The 16,108-nt window shown below is 35.8% G+C and overlaps 1 pseudogene; it reads left to right on the top strand.

Moving 5' to 3' along the window:
* The first annotated feature begins 469 nt into the window (after nucleotides 1-469).
* On the top strand, nucleotides 470-868 carry LOC149170491 (antifungal protein ginkbilobin-like protein 1 pseudogene; annotated as a pseudogene).
* Nucleotides 869-16,108: the final 15,240 nt, after the last annotated feature.

Raw genomic sequence — 16,108 nt, 5'->3', positions numbered from 1 at the left:
AAAGATTTTCACACTTTCAAATCTGCATAAAATGTTAAAATGTAGAGTGATGAAGATGACAAACAAATAAATGTCTTATATTTTCACTTGAATGGCCAAAAAAAATGAAATTTCATGGCTAATGACTGCACATAGCTTATTTTATTTTATGCGTGAATTGGCATGTTTGACAAAACGTATAGTACTAAGGAAATATATAAGATTATAATTTATTTAATGATATACTCGAAGCATGTAACATATCCCCCTCCTCTGATGACGGTGAACGAAATGAAGCTTTTGTTTGTTTCTCTCCACTCACAACGCGTGACATTATCCGACATCATCGTTTACGTGACGGGGGTTATCCTACCCACGGAACCATGTTCCGCGAGGCCTATAAAATGGAGGCACAGACTGATAAGCATCCCAGTAAGGTTTGCCATTTGAAGGGTTTATTAGAAGTGAGATTATTTCGCTTTTGGCAGTCATGGCGGTTGGGTCATTTGGCCTTCCATTATCTGTAGTGGTACTAGTCGTCGTCGTGGGTAGTGTTGCAGGTGAGCTGAGTTTGAATACAGACTTAGTCTCGTATGCGTGTAACCTCAATATTATCCCAAGCGGAGGTCCTTTCTTTGATACTCTCTATAACCTGGTCGTAGATCTGGAGCGAAACACCCCCTTGAACGCTTACAATTACAAGACGTCGAGTGCAGGCTCACCTGCTGCGTACGGGCAAGGAATCTGCAATGGGCAACTTTCACAGTCTGATTGCCAGGCCTGCCTTATTGACCTCAGCGTCCGCATCGGGGGCATTTGCAACAATGCCATCGGTGCTCAGGTTCAACTCACTGACTGTTTCATGCGCTACGAGCAGTACCCATTCTAGTATCGACTACTCTACTGCACTGCGCAATACCGTTGCATCTAATATCTCAGGGTTCTCTAAGCTGAGCTAGAGAGGCTCATCTTTGTAGCTATATTGCTAATTTGTTCGATGATGTGCAACGCCCCGCTATCTACTTCTTATGAATAAATAAATTATTTGACAGTCATGTATTTTGATGGTGTCTGATTGTGTCCGCAGCTTTGTTTTTTTCGGAAGGAAAAATAGTAATTTTCATTAAATGACTTGAGAATTACATGTAAATGCTGAAAGCATATGTGGTCATGCCACTTTTGTGTTATTAAAAATATAAACTATAAAAGTTGGGAGACTCATCTGATAACTTTGTCAAAGAAATAGGACATAAATATACCGTGTAAAAATTTTAAATACATCAAAAAGTCATGGAAAAAAAAAAGGCGTGTTGGGCCTATTTAGTTACTGTTACTCATGTGTTGGGCCCATTTAGCTGCTGTTTAGAAGTGTCTGTTGTTCTTGGATCATCCAATGCCCCATGTGTGGCTGTTTGATTGAGACATTCAAAATTTTCAAATGGATTTACAAAAATCTTTGCAAGAATTTATCAAAATATTATCGAATTTTCATAACAAAATATTGAAAAAAAAACTGGTAATAAAAAACTTTTCAATAAAAAAACCCGGTGACTCCTTGACTTGGGATTAAGCAGGCGAATTTTGACTCAGCATGGCCCACGTGACCTTCAAAAAGTATGACCACCAATAAACCCGGTGACTCCTTGACTTGATTATGCAGGCAAATTTTGACTCAGCATGGCCCACGTGACCTTCAAAAAGTATGACCACCAATAAAACTTTGACTTTCGTACTTACTGTATGGCCTTTTGCTGTATGGCTAGGCTAACAGGCCTCTCTGGCTCTTTTTTATTTTTGATAGGATTCAAAGCAGCGACAACGACTATCAGCGGAGGACGCTGCGGAAACACTTTTGCTTCAATTAAAAAACAGCTTGTGGCCCTCATTCTGTTTTAAAACAAAAAGACAACACCTTATCAGTATCACGGGCTGTCTGCTGGCTTGTGCTCATTGACGCACGCGGCTATTGAGTAATTCTATTGCCCCTCCACTATCAGTCGCTCAATGAGAAAATTGGCGGAGGATGAGGAAATCACATCCCTATGCTAGCTTGGTGAAGAGTGTTGGATCAGGATATGATAATTGGAACATATTCATTGAAGCTTCTCTTATTCATTATCTCCTAGTTTTTGGTGTTGTCAAATTTATACTAATAATTATATTAGCTACTAAAGGCAGTAACCATGACCTCTAAAGTTCCTTTATTGTTGGTGATGTATTCCCTCTCAAGGCCAGCTGGATGTCAGTTGCCCATAGGCACCCATGTTTTAAAACAGGATGGGTGGTGCTAGTGTATATTCTTGCGAGCTATGGGACTTGGAATAAATGAGATTGAAGGATGATTGTGTGAACGTGTTAGTGTTTAGGGTCGAAAAACTGACATGGAGTGGGATATTGTAATTCCATTCGTGAGTCAATTTCTATATAGTATGGGGTACATGCAAGTGTAATATGAGACCTCTCATATTGAAGTTTGTGATAGAGTGAGCTAGCTTGCTGTTGAAGATGTTCACTTTGTATAGTGTTAATTTCTATTTGCATCCCACGTTTCACATGTTTTCTATAAAATGCCTTGACAAAGAGAGTAAGAAGAAGGGCTACCTATTACAAGTCGAGTGTCTATACAACAAATACGCATCATGATGTCTAAATATAAGGTTTTGTAAATAGATATAGGGAGTAGATATTAGCTCACATGCAAGCGGAAGTGGCTAGGTATTAGGGGAAGCATATTTTCACATAACTCACCTCTCAGACTAAAGTTAATGTTCATTGGACATAATGGATTATTGATGTAGGAAATATATGTGGAATGTTTATTTAATATATGTAAACGCTAGACATATATTGGTAGACAAAATTCCTGATCGGATGTATTCTTATGGACACCATGAATCCCGGATCAACACACTTCAATCATTGGATTACATGTATCAGCACTTGAGGGATTACAATAGAATGTTAGAGAGGATTGAATGTAGATTAGAAGGTATCAAACAATATCTTGACATCCCATCAACAACAACTAAATATTAGGTAGATCTTATCCTTGTGGCAAGCTCGAATTTAGATCCCCTTTTTTCAAAAAATTTATGGGTTTAGTTCATGTTTCTACTTTTGAAGTTGTGTTTTTGCAAGGCCAACTAGGCCATTATATAGATTTAGGCTTGTTGGAAGCAAGCTTTGTTAGTTTGGATTTTTCCCTCTTTCCTCTTCAGCGTGTACAATTTTTGTTATGGCCTAATCTCTCTTATGAGAGATCAATGTGAATTTTTGTAATCCTGATGTGATCTTTTGTTTTCTGTTAGGATTAACCTTGACTAAGGAATGATAGTCTACAACCCGTGGTTTCAGGCACATAGTTGTGTGTCCCATCGTATTAAGTAAATTATATTTGGATGGAAAGAAGCCTATAAATAGGCTTATTAATGTTCATTGTGAGGTGCTTCCAAGGGTTGAGCTAGTGTGGCCTCCACGACCATGAGCCTAGCTAGTTTGGTTAAATTACTAATCAAGCTCGATTGTTGGAATTTCCATTCGAGGTATCCAAAGAATTTTGTGGTGCTTTTCATGTTGTCTAATTGCTTTTATAATTTGTTCATGATTATATTTGTTTTCATTGCATTTTATATATAAAATTTTGAAAGCTAATAGAATTCACTCTATATATATATATATATATATATATATATATATATATATATAATATAATGATGACCTGTAATTTTATATATATATATAAATTACATGTCATCTCATTATCATTATTAATTATTATATATATATATATATATATATATATATATATATATATATATATATATATAAATATATATATATATATATATATATATATATATATATATATATATATATATATAAAATAATAATTAATAATGATAATGAGATGACATGTAATTTTGTGGTGTTTTTCATGTTGTCTAATTGCTTCTATAGTTTGTTCACGATTATATTTGTTTTCATTGCATTTTATACATAAAACTTTGAAAGCTAATAGAATTCACTCCCTTCGAGGTATCCAAAGAATTTTGTGGTGTTTTTCATGTTGTCTAATTGCTTCTATAATTTGTTCGTGATTATATTTGTTTTTATCGCATTTTATACATAAAATTTTGAAAGCTAATAGAATTCACTCCATATATATATATATATATATATATATATATATATATATATATATATATATATATATATATATATATATATATATATGATAATGAGATGACATGTTTTGTGGTGTTTTTCATGTTGTCTAATTGCTTCTATAATTTGTTCGTGATTATATTTGTTTTTATTTCATTTTATACATAAAATTTTGAAAGCTAATAGAATTCACTCCATATATATATATGTATGTATAATAATTAATAATGATAATGAGATGACATGTATTAATTTCATCCTGAAGTGATCTACTCATTGGCCAAACTAGCAAGGCCTAACCCCAAGGTCGTCGAAGAGATTTGACCTCGTGACCTCCTGATAGGTGAAGAGCTTAGCAACAGGAACTTGACCAACTGAACTATCCCTTAGGGCTGCATAGATGTTATATTATTGAAGTATATAATTAAATTAAATTTGAAGTGTTTTAATATAATTATTAGTGTTATTATATAATTTTAAATAAATTCGGATTAATATTATCTCATGCTCCTTCATTTTATAATTTCATATAATATATATCGTGATACATCAATAAATAAATAAAATTAGAGATTAAAAAATGATAGAAATAAATTTTGCAAATATTAGATTTAGGAATAATTAAATTAAATAAATACAATGTCCCTCCCTAGAGTTTCATGTCAAAGGTATCTAGTGTCATTAACTATATAACACAAAGCGACTCGGGAGGAAGACACTAACATAGGTCTAGATCAAAAGGACTTACCCTTTGCTTCACACATCAAGGCTACAATGATTCAGTTTCTTTGCTCTCACTTGAACTCCCATCTCCTTAGTTTGGAGGCAATGGAAGTGATGCCATAGAAAAGGATATTTTTCTGAGGATATCTACGTCATGAGATGATGAGAGGGGACATGACAACTAAACATTTTTCCTTTTATTTTAACGGTATGGAGTAGGGGCGCATAAAATCAATAGAGAAACAAGTGCAGTGTTGACAGAGAGATAATAGGTACTACGTAGCACGACAAGTTGAAACAATATATTTACTATGTTAAGGTAGGTGTTATATGCCAAACAAACCAGAATAGTAGAAAGGTTGACTTGAAAACACTTGTCTTCTCTTTTTTGGTGGATAGAGAATGATAGTCAGGAAACTCAAATTTCGCTGGTAGAGGGGAAGGTATGCACCAGTAACAGGGCGAAGAAGAGGTAATGGGCCTCTTTTATTACACACATTCTAAAAGGCGCAAAATGTAAGGAGTAGCGCTTTGTACTACAAAGGCCACAAAACCAGATGCAGAAATTTGAGCAGGGCCAAAATTAACATGCTATGATACAATTTTTAACACACACATAAATGGAGACAAGATATAAGATAATCATGACATTGCATTTATTCACAAAAAAATGAATATATATACATTTCCTTGTGACCCTTGGTGTTCATATACCAAGTGTTCTATTGGACCCTAGTGATTGTTCACATTCCACACAAACCCTTAGCGAATTAGGTGTCCAACATAGTTAATATATAATTTTTTTATTAAGACTTATTTGATGGTGTCATTTTTCTGGATCCCAAAGCCAATTATATATTCTAAAGTAAGGCAGATTGACCCAAATTTGGATTCATATATATAGATGGTAATCTCCATCATGAATAAAAAATAGAATTTTATTATTCTGGGTATAGGCTAGTGTATTTTGTAATAGGTTTTCTAATTTTTAATTTAATTATCCATAATTGATAGCTAGATGGTAGAGATTTAATGTCTGCAAAATAATCATTGAATATTTTTAGTAATATTAAACATGGAGGGTCTATATTTATCAAAAAAGTAGTTATGCCCATTTTTCTTTTCAATTTGATTAAAATCATATTATAAAATGAAAATTATATATATATATATATATATATATATATATATATATATATATATATATATATATTTATTTTTTTTTTTCCACTGGAAAAATCAGTATATATTCATTAATAAGCAGATTTTACAGAATATCAACAGTTGCTGTTTGCTGCATTACCACGCAGGGTATGCTGACAGTTCACTGTATTATGCTGTTCATCCTAACAAAAACCAAAAACTAACAGTAAATGAAAAATGTACCAGCAAGCCTATTCTTTCCTTCCCTTCTTCTTCTCCACCCGGCGCCAACCTCCCGAGTCAACTGTGGGTGTAGTTGTGGCTAGCTGGTTTTCCATGGAGATCAATTGCTGTTCTTTGTCTGATTCTGAGCCCTCTGAGCTATGTGTTCTCTTTATGCCACTTACTTCCATTTGCAGCTCATGATGTAAATCTGTTATGATCAGCCCCGTATGGGTAAAATGGTTTTTTGCTTCCTGTGTTTGTTTCTGTCCCATTTGAGTTTCTGGTTCCATGTGATTTTCTGGTGGATCCTCCTTGATGTCCTCTTCTTCCAATGGCTCTGTATGTTGCCAGCCTTTGGGCTTTTTTGGTTGTTTCTTGGTTTTTCTTGGATCCTTTCGAGCTGTCGGACAATCATTTTGAAGATGTCCTGTCTGCAAACAGTTTCTGCATCGGAATGTTGTGTTCTCGTAGTCGAGCTGTTGTATCCATTGGGTGTTGTTGAAGTTTAGCGTGATGTGGTCAGGTAGTCCCTGACTCAAGTCCACTTCTATGCATATTCTGGCGAATGTAAAGATACCCCTGATTGCTCTGTCTTCATCCACTTTAAGGAATTTCCCTAGAGAATTCCCAATGGCGGTTAGCACTTTATGGTGCCAGAAATGCAGTGGGAGCCCATGTAGCCTCACCCATACAGGCATGGTTGAGACTATCATTGTAGTTGCATCAAATCCGGAGAACCAGGGGGTTGTGAAGAGGCCAGCACTGCCCCAAAACCAAGGTCCTTGTTTAATAATTCTGTCTCTTTCCTGTTCTGTATCAAATTTTACTATGAAGAACCCTTTAGGACAGAGGTAAATTTCGCAGTTTGTTGTCCATGTTGTGTAGATCCATTGATGCAGGGCATCTGATTTTGGCCAGAAGCCATTGAATCTGCATATGACTGCAGTATTTGCTAAATCTGTGTGTAGGTCATTCACCTCTGGTATAGTTACCTGTAGGATAGGTGATTCTGGCTTCTGTTCGACGATGTAGGGTCCTGGCAGCTCTGTGGTTGGAGTTGCTTTGTTTCCTGTTTTTTCTTGTTTTCCTTTTACTGCATCCCGAAAAGAACTTGTATTTTTGGAGCTGGTTCCAGCGCTTCCTCCCCGCAATCTGAGGGTTAGATTAATGGTTGAGTCTTTTGCTATGTCATAATTCTGCAGGGTTTTGTTGTCTTGTAGATTGAATCCTGAATAAGTGAGGTTTTGTATTTGTTCTGGAATTCCATGGCGGCCCTGAATTTCCTTTTTTAGTTCCTGAATGCTTGATTCCTTTCTGAGTCGCATGCAGTAGTGTTTGCCTTCAAGCATTTTAATGAAGATCTGAATCTGTTCTGTGCCTGTTTTTTCCCTGACCTTATCTGGATCTGCTATTGTTTTTGCCCAATCACTATGATCCACCTCAGATCTGCAAGTTTTTGCCCGATCTGAAGTGCTATTTGCCGGTTCGGGGCTCCTATATGGGTTGTAGCTCTTTTGCATGATCTGCTGGTTGATCCTTCTGTTAAGACGCAGCGACGGGAGGATATGGGCCCAGATCGGCGCTGCAAAAAACCAGAGAACCTCCATACGTCGTATGGCTATTTCCTTACTTCCATCCCCTACTTGATCCGCGTCTCTTCCAACCAAAAACCGCCCTAAAATCGCAGATCGAGACCGCATCGCTTCGAGTTGAGGCATGGGAGCATCCAGACGCCTCTTTTCTCCATGGTCGTGTTCAGATTTGCCATACCTCTGTATAATATTTACTGTAGAATGCGTATCATTGAAATACAGGGTAATAAGCTGTTGTTTTGGCGTGAAAGACTCCGAGCATTTGTTTCCTGGTACCGCCCTGAGGTAAACCTCCTGCATCCTGAAAGAGGGGAGGCACTTCTGTTTCAGATTATTTTGATTCGAAATATAACCGAGCTCCTCCTCCGCAGGTCCGGCCCAGGGTCGAAGAGAGACACCGTATCCATCAGCCGTGAGATAACCGATCCATGGCCAGTCAGGTTTTGGGGCCGCGTCGGCACCGAAAACCTTCTCTGAAACCCTAGATGCCTGATGTGCCTCCATCGCTCCAAATCCTTCGCAAAGGCTCTCGTCTTGTCCACAATCCATATATATATATATATATATATATATATATATATATATATATATATATATATATATATATATATATATATATATATATATATATATATATATATATATATATATATATATATATATATATATATATATAATTTTAATTTTGATATTAGTTATGGTTTTTGAGGCATGTGGAATTGATAAGCCATGGCTTTGTCTCATGGTATTATAACAAACCCTATCAAGAGTTTATGGATCTCTATGGTAATTTGGGAAGAAGAAAGTAACATCCTCAATCTATGGGCAAGAAGGATTTAATGTTCTCTAGTTCAGGTCACAACTTCACTTCCTCTAATTCTAGGTAAGACCTCTACGAGGAAATTACATTAATGAGGGCTTGGGGATATCTTCTCTCATTGGGGCTTCAAATTTTTATGGTTGTGGTCCTCTTTGGATGGGATCGTTCCAAGTCCCACTAAGAGTGGTATATGATGTTTGTTTTGTCCTCTCATTTTTATTCATAGCTAGCAAAACTCCCTTGGTATCTATGACTTGTCCATTTCATAATCATTTTTTAATGACAACAAGAAGAGGAGCACATTGGTGTAGAGGAAGAAGTGTTTGGCTATGATTGTCCATGTCTAGAGTGAAAAAGTGGGTATTAGATCTAGAATCCCTAAAAGGAAAATCAAATTGAATGTAGTTTCATTTCCGATAAAGAATTGATTACACAAGTGGGGAAATGGATACTATAAATGGGAACTAAAAGGACCAAAAAGAAAAAGTATATACAGGTTATGAATATTTATCTCCATGTCAAAAGTATCATGGGTCAAGTTCTATTTGAAATGTACGAGGAGAAATAGGAATTTTTTATTTGTTTGGATGAACACAATTTTAAACAAATAATTTGGACTCCAAAGTGACAAAGTTGGCCCCAGGAGTCGTGAATTTGGAGTATAAATTTAGAGGATGATAGAAATCCACCTGTAAATAATGAAGTGCACTCCCCATCCAAATAATTAGCTATGGTGTCAGTTTTCTTCTCGATGAGTCTATGGATATGGTTAAAATGTTCAATACTCTTTTTAAGCATGACTATAGATAGTAGCAGCTTTAAATTTTGGGGAGTCAAGCATAATTACATTAGTATAACAAAGATTTTATAAATGCACACAAAATTGTCTTCACATAAAAATAATAACACCATATAAAAACATCGGGTTATGTCTCGAGATAGCTAATCTATCTTGGTGATACTATCTCTTAGTTGAGTGAATATCTCAACCACACACCAATCTAAGAAGCTAACTAGTTGGAAAGAATCTCTCAACCAACTAAACCTCAACAAACTCCTAAGTAACAGGAATAGACTCATTCTAGAATTGATCATCACACCAAAGACAAGTAGCAATTATATTTTCCAAGTCACCCCCTTAATGACTACTTGTCTCAATCTCAATCAATGAGATCTACATCTGGTCCAATCTAGAAATTACACCTTGTAACTTCTTCATGCATACATCATCAAATTGTTGACATCCATATAAAGGGACAACCATCTACTAGAATGCATGGGTACTCAACTTCTACAACTGCTAGACTACTAGGATGTCCTTCACATACATGGATCATCCAACCTCTTAATGAACTCCCCCTAAATATAAAATTTCACCTCATGGAGTCTACAACCAATATGGTCCACCCAAGTGTATCTATCCTGCATGACACACTCTTCCAAGGTGTTAAAAACTCTCTAACAGAGGAAATACATAACAAATGGGTATGCATGCCTCGTTGGGTATTACAACCATATGCCCTTTTAATGTTACATAGATCTATATTGAAAAGATACCAAATACATAAAATACTTCAAAGATGACTAGAAACCACTAAAAGGCATCATATCAACATATTACATGCAGATTTGCTTTACACTATGTGTCTCATGGTCATGAATCCGATTTATTTCTCACAATTACATAGATATTCCATTTAAGATGCTTAATTCCATAACATTACACAGTCTTATTATGAACAATCTTTGTCTTCATCATTCACACTATCATATTTAGCACACTAGTCTTGGTTCTCTATACATTATCTGACATTTATTAGCGTCATGAACTCTAACAAAATAACCTTAACAAAATAGAAAAAATGAAAATATGTTCTCATATTACCAAGCATGATTTTCTGTCTTTATTCTTTTTAACTTCATGTGCCATAAGTTAGAGTACTTAATTCTAACTAAATGCATAACCCATTGAGTTGACCAGACTCAACATGTTTTACCAATTTGAAAATACATATTTAACTTCTCACCATCGATCCATATAATGTGGATTTCACACCCTTAAGCCTGAGCCGCTAAATACATCAAAGCACCTTCCAATGCTATGACAGAGTTTGTATTGACCTTTTGAAGCATTAAATCATATTATCACATATATGTGTAATAGGTAATAAACATGACTTCTACTTACTCTATTGATTCTAGTACATTGCAACTATTAATTGTAATACATTGTGCATAATATTAGATTCGAAATTGTGGAAAATAGTAGACTAAAAAGTGTTACCACAGTTAAAATTTATAGTTTGAATTTACTATAGTTAAAATTTAGAGTTTGATTACAATTTTTTTTGTTAAAGGTATTTTTGAGAAATATGTTAAAGTTTTTTATATTATTTATTATTAGATTATAATTTTTTCCTGTTATTATTAAATATTTTTAAAGTTAAATTAATATTATTTTTTTATTTTATTAATTTGAAAATTTATATAATATTTATAATTACATATCAATAATATCCCAGATGCGGGTGCTTGTGATGGACATTAAAATGATGGGACAGGGCTGGGGCGAGGCAGATCACCACCTGCTCGACCAGTACAAGAAGATAAAAAATGATACGGCATCTGGCTCATGGCATGAGTGCAAAGATCTACATATGGGACTTCAATCAAGATGGTTTGGCTCACACATCAGGTTCAGAGTTATGGTTTATACCTCCGCACGCACCAGCCTGCATCAGAAGGCGAGATCCATCAATGCGGAAGTAATGGGAGGAGCCTCCCGAGGCATGACAAAGAATGATAAGGTTAGGGGAGGTCTGGGGAGGCAGCAACATTACTGTTTTATTTGCTCGTCTCGCTCGCCTCCGGTCTCGCTTCGGACTTCAGGTCGCCTGAGGGGACTCGGGTTCCTCTGTCGCTTGGCTCAGCGCTCTCGGCAAAGCAAATACTACTCCTCTTCGCGTTTCTTTTCGACATTCTGTGATGTTGCTTTCATTTCCATATCTCAGTGATTCATCTCCTTTTCTGGTCACTGGTTTCTGGTACAGGCAGGGATTTCTCCGAGCTAAGTTTGGCTCTCCAAGAGGACGGGTTTAAGCTCAGAAAAGGTGGTTCGATTAGAAGACAACGCTGCTGCCACCAGCTGGTTAGTGCTCTGGTGCCGCATACCTGGACTTCTGCAGTTCCTATACTTCAGATGCCTCATTTGCAACCAAGGATGGGCTGCCATAGAGGCCAGCCGAGGCGAGCACCCACCAGTTCGTCTTCCAGTGAATTGTCAGTGGGGCATCGCCCTTCAACCCCAAGCAAGAGAGGAAGATCCTGCGCCACCAGTTCTCACCACGGGTCTGTCCCCACCTCTGGTTTTGCCATCTTCACCTTTGATAGCACTCTGAACAGACCCACGATTACTCCTTATTTCAGAGTGGTATTTCATGAAGAAAGCCACCCGAAGATACAAGGACTCAGCCTGGGGGCTCGGGGGCAACCTCGACTCCTTCTTCTTCCCTCCAGTTGAATGTCGAAAATGCTCCTCGGCAGGCAACAAATGAACAGACATGCAGAGCTCAGGATGAGATGATGGTTGACCCGGGTCCCTCTATTCAGAACGCGGCACAATCAGGGGATTTGCCAGATATTGGTTTGTGTCGTATCATAGAAGAGACTCCTGATGACTAGCTCCACCCAAACCTCTTCTTCTTGCAGTGCGCCCTTCACCACTTGGCATGATTGTAAGGCAAATAGTTTTTGGGTTATCTGGTGTTTCTTAGTTTTTTAGGTAATTTTGCACTATTATACGTATCTCAGCTCGGTCCCCTGCGTGGGTCCTAAAAACATACAGTTTTTACATATTTTTTTTTGGATAGTTCTACCCCCTACCAGTGCAGAGTTCTTGACTTCGGTCATGCTGTAAATTTACCTTTACTTTGTTAATAGAAATAGTCTTATGTAGAAAAAAAAAATTACATATCAATAATAATAATAATAAAATAATATAAATAAATTTTGAAAAGATGAAATTTAATATAGGAATAATTATTTTAAATAAATATGATATCATCACTCAAATTACATAAATAGTATGAGAAAATAATTAAGTTATTAGCAATAATATCAAATAGACTTTAAATTAACAATTTATTTATATAGTTAATATGGAATTTTATTATTAAAATTTTTGTAATGATTGTATAGCTATTTTAGAGTCTAAAGTTGAGTTGATCTTCTAAAATAATTAAGATGGACCAAGTTTTGTGTCCAGATACATGGATTGTAATATTGAAATGAATGAAAATATAATTTTATTATTATGTCGATATATATGTTTAGCTTGTAAAAGAGATTGAAAATATCTAGGAGCTAAATCATAATTATATAAGGTTTACATTTATATCAAAGGTAGTTGTGATTTTTTATTTTTCATATATATATATAGGAATGAGTTATTGTTTCTTCGGAATTTAGTATTAATACATTATGGTATTGGTCCACGGTGTTATAACAATTGATATCTACAGGTTAAAAATCTCCATGCTAAAATGGAAAGAAGGAAATAACATGCGCTCATGCTTTTTATGCCGAAGTTTCTAGAAGGAAGAAGGAATTTAATGTCCTTTAATTATGAGAAATGTCTATACCAGAGCATCACCTGGTTAAAGTCATGGGCATATCCTCTGATAGTGGGGCACTTCAAATCTCATGGTGGTGGTCCTCTTTGGATGGGAATCTTCCATTGTTAATAGTGGTATACAAAAGTTTGTTCTGATAAGTTCACAGTATTCCATCTCCATAACAATCATGATGTTCATTTCAATCCCTCATTTTTATTCATAGCTATCAACATTCCCTTGGTGCCTATGGATAAACCATGTTAGCATCATTTTCAATGAAGAGAGGATAAGAGGAAATTGGTCTAGATGAAGAAAGGATGTGTGGGAGCTCTTCATGTCTAGAGTGGAAAAGAAGTCATGACCCTTATGGGTATTTACCATACGACAACTCCCTCCACAATGCAAGGGGAAATTGGGAACGCTAAAAGATGAAACTCATATTTAATGTAATTTCATTAACAACAAAGAAGTTCTTGCACAAGTGCCAAAGCCATTACCAAATATGAGAAATAAAAGAACTATAAATACTAAGTATGTGTTGGTTGTGGATATTTATTTCCAAATAAAAACCATCGTGGGTATATGTTTCGTGGAAATGTAGAAGCAACATGAAATTCTTCTTTGATTGGATGAAAACCAATGCCAAATAAAGAAGTGAGACATCAAAGTGACAAAATTGTCCATAGCATTGTGAATTTAAATTTAGAGTATAGGTTTAAGAAATAAAAACAATGCACATATAACTATTGAGTTTGATAGTTTTTTGAATAATTAGTTATGATGTTAGTTGATTCTATAAATATAGTTGAAATATTCAACCTCTTTTTGAGCATGGCTATACATATTAGAAATATTAAATTTAAGAAAGTCAAACATAATTATATTAAAATATAACCATGTAGCCGCCTATATTACCCTTTCATTTAAAGCATACTAAGTCAGTGTGACTTTCTAGTTTCCTAATGGCAGACCAATCATACACATAACTTGTTATCATAATCTTTTTCATAAACTCACACCACCCAAAAAGAACTGTAATTATCTGACTTCCAAGAATGTTATAGAATTTAACGAATACTCCCTGCTATAAAATGTTTAATATTTCGTGAGACTATTTCGTTTTTGGCAGCCATAGCCCTATGCACTTGACTTTTGCATGTACTCGCTCTACACGTATATAATACATAAATTGTATAGCTTTATGTGTGAATTGGCATATGTGTGAATTGGTATGTTTGACAGAAACATATGCTACTAATGGAATATGAAGATCGTATAAATTATTTAAAGGTAATACTCGAAGCATATAGCGCATCCCCTTCCAATCAGGACAGTCCACCAAATGTTGTTTGTTTCTCTCGGCTGACAACGCGTGACATGATCCAACATCATCCTTCGCCTCGTCATGTGCCGCGAGGGCTATAAAATGGAGGCACCCAACGCAGACCGCGGATTTATAAGCATCCCAGTAACGTTTGCCATTTGAAGGGCTTATTAGACGTGAGATTATTTCATCTTAGGCAGGCAAGGCGATGGGGTCATTTGGCCTTTTATTATGTGTAATGGTACTAGTCGTGGTCGTGGGCAGGGTCGCAGGCAAGCCGAGTCTGAATACAGACTTAATGTGGTATGTGTGTGACACGGAGATTATCCTAAGCGGAAGTCCCTTTTCCATAGATCTGGAGCAAAACACGCCCTTGAACGCTTACAACTACAAGTCGTCGAGTGCAGGCTCACGCCCTGCCTACGCGCAAGGGGACTCTCTCACTCCGATTGCGCGGCCTGCCTGCTTGACCTAAGCCTCGGCATTGAGGGAATTTGCAACAGTGCCATCGGTAGTCAGGTTCAACTCACTGACTGTTTCATTCGCTACGAGCAGTACAGCTTCTAGTATCAATAATTCTATTTCACTGCGCAATACCCATCCATGTAATATCTCTATTTAAATAAAACCCTAACTATTCCCTCAGCTGCGCTAGAAAGTCTAATCTCTGCAGCTATATTGCTAGATTGTTCGATGGTGTGCTCTGTCCGGGGTATCTACTTGTTCTTCATAAATAAATAAAATACTACGCAGTCATCTATTTCACTTGCATAGCGTCACTGCTTTTGTTTTTAACCTATCAAAATCGCTCTCACGAAAGTTGCAGTGACTGACACTGAATTATTTAATTCAATTTACATGCATATACCTTAATTTTCATAAATCTATTTTAATTTGTACCATAATATAATTCAATTCCTACGAGTATGGTAATTATTAGTTTTTTTTTTCCTTTTCTTGCTGCCAAACCCTGGAACAGTGACTTTCACATTCAGTCATGTATTACCGCTTTGTTCACGTTATATTCTTTTATGTTTATCAGATAACGTGCATCATTCATATTCATGGTATCTTGTTCATTTAAAATGAATAACCGGTATAATTTTGATATGGTATCATAGATTCTCAACCCTAGTTTTTAAATCGGGTTCACTTTTAAGTCTGGTTATTCATAGTGATGTATAGCCAACGCTCAGTTTTTATTACAGTTTTCTGAAGTTTATTTAAAATAGAAATTCTAAAATTCCCGTGAAAGTATAATTATCTGTCAAGTTAGAAATCTTGAAATCTCCACAGGGAAGGAAAAAATATATAAATGGAAAGTTTAAGCCGTATTTAAATATTTTTAAATTAAATTTTAAAAATAAAAAAGTTTATGGGTGTAAAATAAATAGTGATGAGGTGTTGTGTTAAGGCATAGTGTGGTGTAAAGATCACTGGTTTAAAATTTTATGGAAATAAAAATCATGTTATGCTAAGGGTTAGTGTGGCCGGAGATATAATTGGCTAGTGATTTTGATGACTT

The sequence above is a fragment of the Pinus tabuliformis genome, chromosome 4_2 (assembly GCF_031772625.1).
Source record: "Pinus tabuliformis cultivar Carrire ecotype Pingquan chromosome 4_2, CPIR1, whole genome shotgun sequence".
Classification (NCBI taxonomy): domain Eukaryota; kingdom Viridiplantae; phylum Streptophyta; class Pinopsida; order Pinales; family Pinaceae; genus Pinus; species Pinus tabuliformis.
The sequence above is the reverse complement of the archived record's forward strand: the minus strand, read 5'-3'. Positions and strand labels throughout refer to the sequence as shown.